This window comes from Schistocerca serialis, chromosome 2 (assembly GCF_023864345.2).
Source record: "Schistocerca serialis cubense isolate TAMUIC-IGC-003099 chromosome 2, iqSchSeri2.2, whole genome shotgun sequence".
Lineage (NCBI taxonomy): Eukaryota > Metazoa > Arthropoda > Insecta > Orthoptera > Acrididae > Schistocerca > Schistocerca serialis.
The window spans coordinates 845,054,887-845,065,414 of record NC_064639.1 but is presented as its reverse complement, the minus strand read 5'-3'; positions in this window follow the sequence as shown (position 1 = coordinate 845,065,414).

The window sequence follows — 10,528 nt, the reverse complement described above, 5'->3', positions numbered from 1 at the left end:
TGCTGGGACTAGCTGCACAGTCTATGACTGCAGCACCTTAGACCGCTCAGCTAATCCCGCGTGGCTGGTCAGTATAGTTTGAAAAATTTAGAAAAATTTATTCAATTGAAAAAACCTAAATAAGCATTAAAGAAGGCAAAATTTAAATAATGTTGTTATTGAAAGTGATTTTAAATTATTTATACATAAAGGAGATTGGCCAAGTTTTAGAATTTAATAATGAAAATATTGTAGATAGTGAAATTATTGTAGCAAATGAATTTATTGTAGCTAATGAAAAAATGTAGCTAACGATGTTCCTAAAATTATTCAGTTCGAATTAATACATTTTAATTTAGCTGATGGAATGTTTGTTGAACATAATGATCATTTTCATAGAGAAATTTGAGGTGCCAATTTTTTATGAAATCATCCTATAAATATTCTGATTTTTAAAACTATTCATGTTGAGAAATAAATATAATTGCTGAAAATGATGGTGTGGTTGACTTCGATGGTGCTTATGTATTAGTAATTTTAAAAATGAATTAATAAATTTTCCCTTAATAAATCATGAACAATATTGAGAGGTATCAGTTTTCCTCATTTCCTGTTAATGAGAAAAAAAAATAATTTAAAACTTCTTCATAAACAGACAGAAATTAATATTAATATTGTTGATTGTTGTATTTATCCTAATTGTTCTCAATTTCATGTGACCTTTGATGTTATTCACACACATGGAACATATTTTTCAGTATGTGATGCAAAATCGAGTATTAAAGTAATTGATAATTAAGTATTAAAAATGTTTGATGTTATTACAATGGAAAAACGAAACAATAATTTAACTAGAATAGAACTTCCTCTTATTTCTTGCCCAACTCTTCTTTGATTAACTTCATCTCTATGAAATGAATTCAATATAGAAGGAAATATTCTTAACAATGGAAAAATTTAAACAAAACAAAATGAAGTACTTTATCCATTATAATTACTTCATGGATTTTTTTAAAGATTACAAAGAAATTATGTGGGACGGTGATTCAGCTGAAAGCTTTACGTGGATTTCAAGAAACGATCAAGAAGATTCTATTCTTCGTTGGACTACTGATAATGGTAATAGTACACCTCCAAAAGAAGGTAAAATTGTTGTAAAAATTGTGGTAATTCATGTTCCTGTTGTTAAATATGAACCAGAATGTTCGCTTGAATTGAACTACTAACAACTGAATATGCTGGATTAAATGGAAAAAGAAGTTTTGAGCTAGATATTACTAATTACTATAATTCTACCAAATCTGATATGCCCTACTTTGTTTTTGTTGTTTACTGAACTAATCGAAAAAACAATCGATTAATCATTATTCTTTATTTGATTATGTTAAATTGCAAAATATCTATGTGAAAAATGGAAGAAATGAAGTGTTTCCTGAAGAATTGTGGGATCTTGATTCACCAAATAACTTTTTAAAAACTTATGATGGTTTTAGAGATTTTAAAAGAATAACCCAATTACATAACAATGTAAATGTAAGTCCGTTCAATTTTATTCAAAATTCTACTACCTATGTCATAAATATGTCTAGAAGAATGAATGTAACTACTCAAAAAATAACATTGATGTTATATTAGTTTTTTATGAAAATATTTCTAATGAGACATTTGCATATGATATTACATATGGTAAAATAATTTGACTTATGATTCACAACAAAGAATGCTAACTGAAAATTTTTTATTATATATTTGCTTTTAAAAAAGAGAAGGTAAAAACTGAAATAAATTAGATTTTCAAAAATTAAAATGTAAAAGAGAGGAACGTTCCTCTCTTTAAACATTTCAGTTTTTGAAAACGTAAATTTTTTCTATATAAATAAAATGAAAACCAAATGACAATATTTATAGCATTGAAAATCTAGTAACTGAACTTAACGGTTATAGTAAGGATTCTTGAAAAACATTATTCATTGAATTATTGGTACAGAAAAACATAACTCTTGCAATGTTTCAAAACTGGAATTTTTGTCAATTAAATGTTGTGAAAAAGTTTTTTTACTTTTAGATAAGTTTAAAATTACTCTTCCAGATCATTATACCAAAATGTTTTCAGAGGCTTAAAAATTAGAGAAAATTATGGGATTGAATTTTATGTATCAAGGTAAAAAAAAAATAAAGATCGTTCAATTCATGTTAATGAATTTGAATGAACTTAGATTTTTAAATTTAATTTTTGAGAATTAAATTTTAATTCAATAATTGATTTTTTTAATTAAACGAAAATTCCGTCTTTTGGGTACGCATACACTTTTGTTGGAGGGATATGGCAACTAGAATCTTGATTTATATGCTGGAATTTTTAGTCCAATATGCTCTTTGCATGAGATCTCTCATTTATATACTACTCATCTGTTTGGTTCCATGAAGAAGTTCCTTAACTGGTCAATGGTTTGCGATAGATGCAGAAGTGAAATCAGAAATTCACAGCTATACTACAAAAAATGGACTTCTATAAACAGGGCATATTGAAACTGCCACCATGATGTGAGAAATGCGTTGAGGACGTTGGGGACTATATAAATTCGTTTGTGATTTTTTTGTTTTGTTACCTATTAACCTTCTTGGTAAAAAATTATTGTGCATTATTTTCCCATCTTCCCTCGAATATTATCTGCACTTATCGTAAATCGACTCTACTGTCGATTGCACTTAGAGACCATAACCTGCAAAATGTCAGACGATCAGTAAAACCTGTACCATGTTTGATGTTGTTGCAATACATATCTCGCTTTTCGCTATAAATTGGTTTAGTCTCAAAAGGCTACTGGTAATACTTGTAGCATATCAGACTCACAAATTAAAAATTGGTAAAATTACTATAAAGTTATTTGTTTACTATTCCATAAAATACTGCACATGACGAATTATTTGTTTACTGGCTATAAAATATTGCACCAGGTGTAGCGCAGCACCACTGCATTTGTTGTTCCCAGGCAGGGGTGGGTTGCTACTTTTAAGCAGCTGGAAATTGCTGTGACTACTGTCAAGCCTTTCTTTTGGCAAGAAATACAAGACTCGCCCACCTGATTGTGAGCAATGTGTTGACAGTAGGTCTGGGCGTCATATACGGGGGAGACTGAGATCAAGGAGCACTCAGGATGCTGCATTCATCTGAATAACCAACAATTTCGAGGTGCTGTTTTCCATCGTAGCTGAGCCAGTGGGACTGGCTTTATATGCTAGGAAACCTACTGTGTCATATACGCTAACACGCCTTTACTCTTGCTCCATGTCCATTGTTAATGCATATTGAAACAAGGGTTATGTATGGAAATTTATATATGTGGTAACTTACATATCTGTGTTGTACATGTTGTAGTATTAGTGGTGGGATGATGAGAACCAGTACCAGTCAAAGTTGGGAGCAGTCAGAGACAGGGCCCATTTAAGGGTACCACAGGCGTGGAGGGATCTGAATTCGGGGGCCCCATCTTGAGCCCTGTAAATATTTGTTCTTAATAAAGTCTAGTTCCCTGTTAAAATAAAAAAAAATTTTAACTTCAGAATGTTAACAGGTTTTATTCTCACTATTCCCACTGCTGAGACATCTTCATTGTTTTTTTTTCTTAAACTAGGCAGCTTTGATAAATGATACAGCAGTCATTCTGCCAGTGAACCAATGAAAATAAGGAATTTCCACTTCTGTTCTAATCGGTCGCTGGTCTGAGCATATATACCAGAAACGTTTGATGTCACTGGCCAGAGAGCTTTGCCCTGCCTGCTGAACAAAGTTTGCCATGTAGGCCAAGAAGCGGTTTGGGATTTCCACTGCCAGTTCATGGAAGGGTTTGTTCAAGTAAAGGACTGTAATGTTTCTGGTATCTTGATGGTGCAGCTCAGTCAGCTGTGAAGCACAAAAGCAGTCTGTGGTCTGTGTCTAGTGCTTTCAGAGCCTGTTACTTGTTTTATGGTAGATTGGTAGATGGATCATAAATATTCGTTGGGTGCCAAAAAAAGAACAGGTTGATATAAAAACCTAAAAGAGCAGTTGTGGCAAAAGGGGCCATTAAACAAATTTTTAAACCGAATTGACAATATTTCAGTGAATGTACAGTGTGATGTGAAAGAGTGTAGTGTTATTAAAGCTTCATCAGTTGATAATGATGAAGAATAATACATGTTGTGCAAGCAGGAACTAGTGGCTGATGAAACTACTCCAACAGCAGAAATAGCTAATAATAATTTTGCTGTGGAAGAAGCTGGAGCAGGCCAATAGCTCCAAGATGAAATAAAATCATCTGAAGAAGATAACAGCTTTCGAATTGGCGATGATCTTAGCAATCTGGAAACCTGGATGGATATTATAAATGACAATTGTGTGACGGGAACAACTGAAGGAAGTTCTGCAAGACATTGATGAAAAAAATGTCACATTTCCTATGGTCAGTGAGACAAGAATTTGTTTTACCGTTTTTCATTGCTTTCTGTCATCATTCAAATGATGAAAAAGTTAAGCAAAAGTGGGTTGTATATTCTTGAACAAAAGATGCTGTGTATTGATTTTATTATAAGTTGATCAATTTGAGTGCTGGTGCTACCACAAGAAATGGTTTAAGATCCTGGGGAACTTGTCAAAAGTTCTCATTAACGATGAAAAGTCTCGAAATCATATTACTGAAATGTGCAAGAGGAAAGAGGTCTTGGAGAGAATTAAAAACTCATAATTAACTGATCAGGAAACTCAAGATCAAATTGATTGGGAGGAGCAGAGGTGGAGATCGGTTTTGGTAAGGTTATTTTCCATAGGTTGTTTCCTCTCTAAGGAAATTTTCCTTCAAGAGGCGACCATGAAATTTTGGGAAATCCAGTCAAAGGAAACTTTTTACAGCAAGTAGTATTAATGACCAAGTTCAATCCTGCATTAAACAATCATTTTCATCACGTAGCTAAACCTGGAAGGTTGGTTACTTACTTAAATCAGAACATACAAAATGAAATCATTTTCATACTTTCTGATGAGATTATATCTATCATGAAGGATATCATACACAAAAATAAAGCTGTGAAGTGCTGGGAAGCACTCAAGAATTACATAAACCTAACTCTGAGCTGCTGTGTGATACAAGATGGGAGGCTAGGATTGAAAGTGTTCAGGTTGTAAGGTCTGGGCTTAATAACATAAGGCACGAATTAACAGAGTTGAAGAACACATACATAAATGATGCAATGTGTTTCTCTGAAATACAGAGTCTTTTGAAACACATCTCATATTTTAAGTTTTCTTTGTGTGCTGTAATTTGGTGTAATGTCCTTCTTCATACCAACAGAGTCAATAAATCAGTGAACACTGAAATGTGATAAACAAGGTGTGATATTACTAAGCTATGTAATTTATGTAACTTATGCACAACTTGTGAACATTTATTCCAATAATAAATAAATAAATCAATTCAACAAGAAGGTATGCAAGTAGACACTGCAGTAAAATTAATAAAACCAACACTTAGTGTTATTGATAAAATATAGAGCCAACAGTTTTGAAAAGGCTAAGGAGAAAGCAAGGGACTTGGTTGTATTTTTAGGAAATGTTGCTGAGTTAACAGAATCCAGATCTGTAACTATTAAAAGGCAGTTTTTTATGAGAGTGAGGATGAACCCATTCCAGGGAACAGAACTGCTTAAGGGCAAACTTCTTCCATGTTGTGGCAGACACCGCTATTATGTCTTTGAAGGAGAGATTTCAGCAGCTCAGTAACTGCTGTGATGTGTCCAGTGGTATTTTTGACATTAAGACATTGGCAACAAAGAAATAGGATCTCAAAAGAGGCTCTAGAAATCCTGCAGAAGTTTTCAGAGCCCTAAAATGCATCCAGGAGACATAAATTTGCAGGATCATACAAATGATTTGGAACTATTTAGAAGTACTTCAATGCATCTTCGAAAACTACTTGTAAGAGGTTTTCCCAGATATAACAATTGTGAAATTTCAAACATTGTTATTGGCTGAAGTCCAGCAACTGTGCATTAACTTAATTACAGGATATATGTACAGCCATCTTGGCTGCAAAATTGTTGTCAAATTGACCATGGTTTCGACAGCTTTAAGGCGGTCTTCACCAGATTAAAAATTATATATGATTACCTAGAAAATATAATGACATGGCTAAACAATACAATATACTTAATAGGTTTACCTCTATCAAATGTACAAACATTGTGCTTACATGTAATTACACCATAGGTGAAAAACATCTGAGCAAAAATGCTCTTGTCAGACTGAAATTACCACAGGAATAAAAATTAAACTGTGAAAATATAACATGTTTGTCAGTTGGAATAAAATGTTCTAATGAAATACAATGGCAGTCACGAGATCACTTACAGCCAAGCAACTGCATCAAATTGCATCAAACTGCCATCACACTAGACAGGTAATAGGCCAAGGCAGCCATGAGATGGACAGAAAACAGATTCGCACCATCTAGCAAGAAGTGATCGAATTACAGACAAGAGCAACGAGGCACTGCATTGACAATTTATCATTACAGGCAACAACAGGAATCAGAGCACGAAAGTTACAACATACTGTAATGGTCTTATTTTATAAATGAAGTATAGTTCAAAATGTACATGGAAAATATAAAACTGTAAAGGAAAACGATATTTAAGAGTCTACATTGAGGAGAGTATCGCAATTCAGCCCATTTTTAATTAGTGGCTCTATACCTTGAAAAACGTTTTTATTGTGTAATTGAAACTGTTTGTTCAGAATGAGACTGTCCTTCAGAGATAAGTGTTTAGAAATATCTATCTCTTCTAAGATGTTAAGCCAAAAGCCTTTTTTCTCCGAGTGCAAGATCTGGACGTCTTATACGTCTTTAGGATTATGTCCTATGATTAACGAATGGTCAGCGAAAGTTGAATTGTGAACATTGGTGCCTTTTTTCGCTATCTTGCACTCAGAGAAAAAAGACTCGTACATTTCTTTGTAGAATGGTGCCCTGATGGTTTAATATGAGGCATATAGACAGTTGACGTTGAACAATGATCTGTCAAGTTGCACATCAGGTCTTGAGCAATTTTGGTCTATAGCATACTGAATCCGAAACTATAAGTTATGTAGTGGATTTCAGCTGGGGAATCCATGTAGGGAAACGTGAGCAGGACCGCCAAGTACTATCTTTGATATCAATCTGAAGTTTAAGGTTGTTGAGTAAGCTTCGAAAGTCGAGAGTCGAAATAGACTTGTACAGTCTAGTAGTTATGTAGTTTTGTTAAATAAGTAGCCAGTAGTAGGGAAACAATTTGAGAGAGAATTATTTTGTGGCCAGTGTACAGTCGGAAAGTTTGCTACAGTGCACGGAAATTGCAGATTAAAGTCCTGAACTTATAGTAGAAACGTTTTTGGACCATTATCGGCAATGGATTGATTCACTATACATTCTAGATAGTGACCCGTTTCTATTCTGTTGGAATTGGTAGCAAGAAATATTCTGAGTGGCTAGTCCATTAGTATGCGAGTGATTGCAGATTGTTTCGTGAAAGCTGCATGCATTGAGGTAATAGAGCTGCTGCAGGATCTGTGTTAATTTATAATTGTGTGTATGCAGCAAGCTCACTTTATTGTTAGAAACAGATCTCGATGGTTGATAAATGGAAAGTAATGAACCAGAATCATACAGCTCATTTAGCCTGAAGGACATGAAGATTGGTAAACACATCACAGGAAACATTCCAGTAAAGTTAAAGCAAAAAGGGACTATGCTGCTACTCCCTTGTGTTCGTGTGATGAGTGACCTTTTATTTATTTATTTATTTGCAGTTGGGAATTACAGTGGGTTCACAATACATCAGCAGCTGAAGAGGCAAAATTAACGATCGAAATGGTGGTGACTCTTAGGATTTTTGTTTCAATTTTTTTTTGCATACTTTACCGATATGTGTGGGTCTAATTTTGCATGCACTCGATCACTGTTGTTGAAGAAAAAAGGTTGCAATAACACCAAGATGAAAAAAAATAAAAATTGAATCCTGCATTTTAATGATCACTGATATCCAATAACCCCAGTGACAGACTACATCCACAATCTATGATAAAAAAAGAAAGAAGGCAAAATAACTACAAAACAATAAGGTTTATAATCATTTATAATGATTTCAAAGACTTAAAATCAGTGAATGGTAATAATGTTTGTAATGTAGAATTATGGAATGTGTGTTTTACAGTGGTAATATTCGTTAAATAACCCTTGAATTGTCACCTGTGGAGAGCGAAATGAAGCAGCAGGACGACAGTAGATTTGTTCAATTAATTTCTTTGTTCCTGCCTTTGGCTGTAGTATATCAGAAACAGCTTTGTGGAGGCGTCCATGTGCCTCTCATGCGAAAAAATAGACGTCTGGCATTTCTGACAGTCGAAAGAGAACGACCGAGCACAGCATCACTCAAGCGTCACTGTCAGAAACGTCTGTAGCTGCGACCATCATGACAGTGCGGCCATGAACTTCCTCCAGCGAGTGGGCGGCTCCTTCGTGCTTCAGGGCAGGGTGCCCTGTCTCGTGGTTGAACACCTTTGTTACACTCTGTCGTATTTTTTGACCGAATACGGTCAATGCGCTACATTGCCCTCATTTTTATCAAGACCCAATTTCTCGGGTCGACCAAACTAGCTTATCCTTTTTGCTAGAGTTCCCGATGGCTGGCCCTTCTGGCCCTGTTTCATCTCTTAATAATTATTCTAACAATTGGTTCCCTTAACCTTACACATTTCCACAGGGTCCTTTGCCTTGTCTTTTACCTCACACACCATGGAACGTATTTCATTACTAGGCTTCTTGCACAATCATATCTAACTCTCAATTATTCTTAATATTGCCCCTTGTATGTTCAGGATCCTTCTGCTGATTTTATGCTCAGGGTATCCATTCCACTGGAGTCTGAATGACGGCTGGGTCCGAGCTCTGTCTCGTGCTTCGTCTTCTACATTCCAAAAAGAAGGACGATGCTCAGCAGAACAAGTGCCGCTGTGGCGGTTGATATGGCAGTAATAAATGTTCTCTCTTTCTGTTACTGATTTGCACAGTGTGAATTTATGTGGTGCAAAAAGGTTTCCACAGAGACTCCTCCGTCCCGCTAGCTCAGAGGCGTGTTTATAGAATACATTAATTCTGGCCCTAGAGTTTGATTCAAAATGGTTAGATATGCGGAGGTGGCACTTCCAGGGGCTCCTTCGGCCAATACAAACAAGGCTGCGAAATATTCAAGCGAGGTATCCCTGAAATCGTGGCAGGCAGACAGAAAGTACACCCCATTATTCGCACACTGTTCCCTTTAATAACAAAGCACTCCCATTTAATTGTAGCCTCTTTGCTGATGTAAGCTCCCCCTGCTCGAAACGACTAACCACTACTATCTTATCAAAGATAGAGTACAACCAATACACATCGATCTGTTGAAAGTAGAATTCTGGCTCGATCGCTTCTTTATTGCGTTCTCTTACCCCCTTTTGTCACATTAGCAATTTCACTGGGCAGGAATCCTGGCCCTCTCCCGTTATCACATCCGAACAGATTGTGATTTGTGCTCAGTGACATTTTGGTAACTTTGCTTCCTCCATTTCTATATATCTTTCCCTGTCTTTTGCAATTAATGGCACTCACTGCGTGTTTCAAAAATGGTTCAAATGGCTCTAAGCACTATGGGACTCAACATCTGAGGTCGTCAGTCACCTAGAACTTAGAACTACTTAAACCTAACTAACCTAAGGACATCACACACATCCATGCCTGAGGCAGGATTCGAATCTGCGACCGTAGCAGCAGCGCTGTTCCGGACTGAAGCGCCTAGAACCGCTTGGCTACAGCGGCCGGCCACTGCGTTTTTACTCTCACAGATTTCTTCAGTATCCCCGACTTGACAGGATACGCATGAACTATGTAGCACTCGTAATGCGTTAGTTTCCCTGCTACTGGTAAAGAAAAGGAAATGTAGACTATCGCTCATCCAGTGCTCACCGATACCGTGGCTACCTTGAAATAAAAATGTAATTTTTGTTCTTGGGTTCTAAAACGAATCTCAAGTCCGCCAGTAGTTCCTTCTGTACTTTCCTTACAAGATAAACTCCCCATCACATCCCCCTCAGATTTAGTGGTAAAATGACTCAGTGGATAGCCTGTCAAAAACTGAACATAGATGAAACATGAAAACAGGAAGAAGGTGTACTAAACTGTGAAAAAAGAAGCAAAACAGAAGCAGTGAACAGTCGAAGTTCACATACGAAACATTGACCGAATGCGACTGTTAAGAATCAGAACCATAACCGGTGTTGTGTGGTTATGGTGTTGGACTCCGAAGCAGGAAATCCGTGTTCAAATCTTTCTCCTCCCCCCTTCTTTTTCACAAAATTATGATCTTTCCGTCTGGTCATTGACGCGTCTGTTCTCATTCTGTAGTCATTCTATACACTGGTTATAGAATATGAGCCATGTGGTAAGACTAAATTACTGTCACAAGAAATGTGATGAATATTGAGAGCTGTTGAGATGCCACA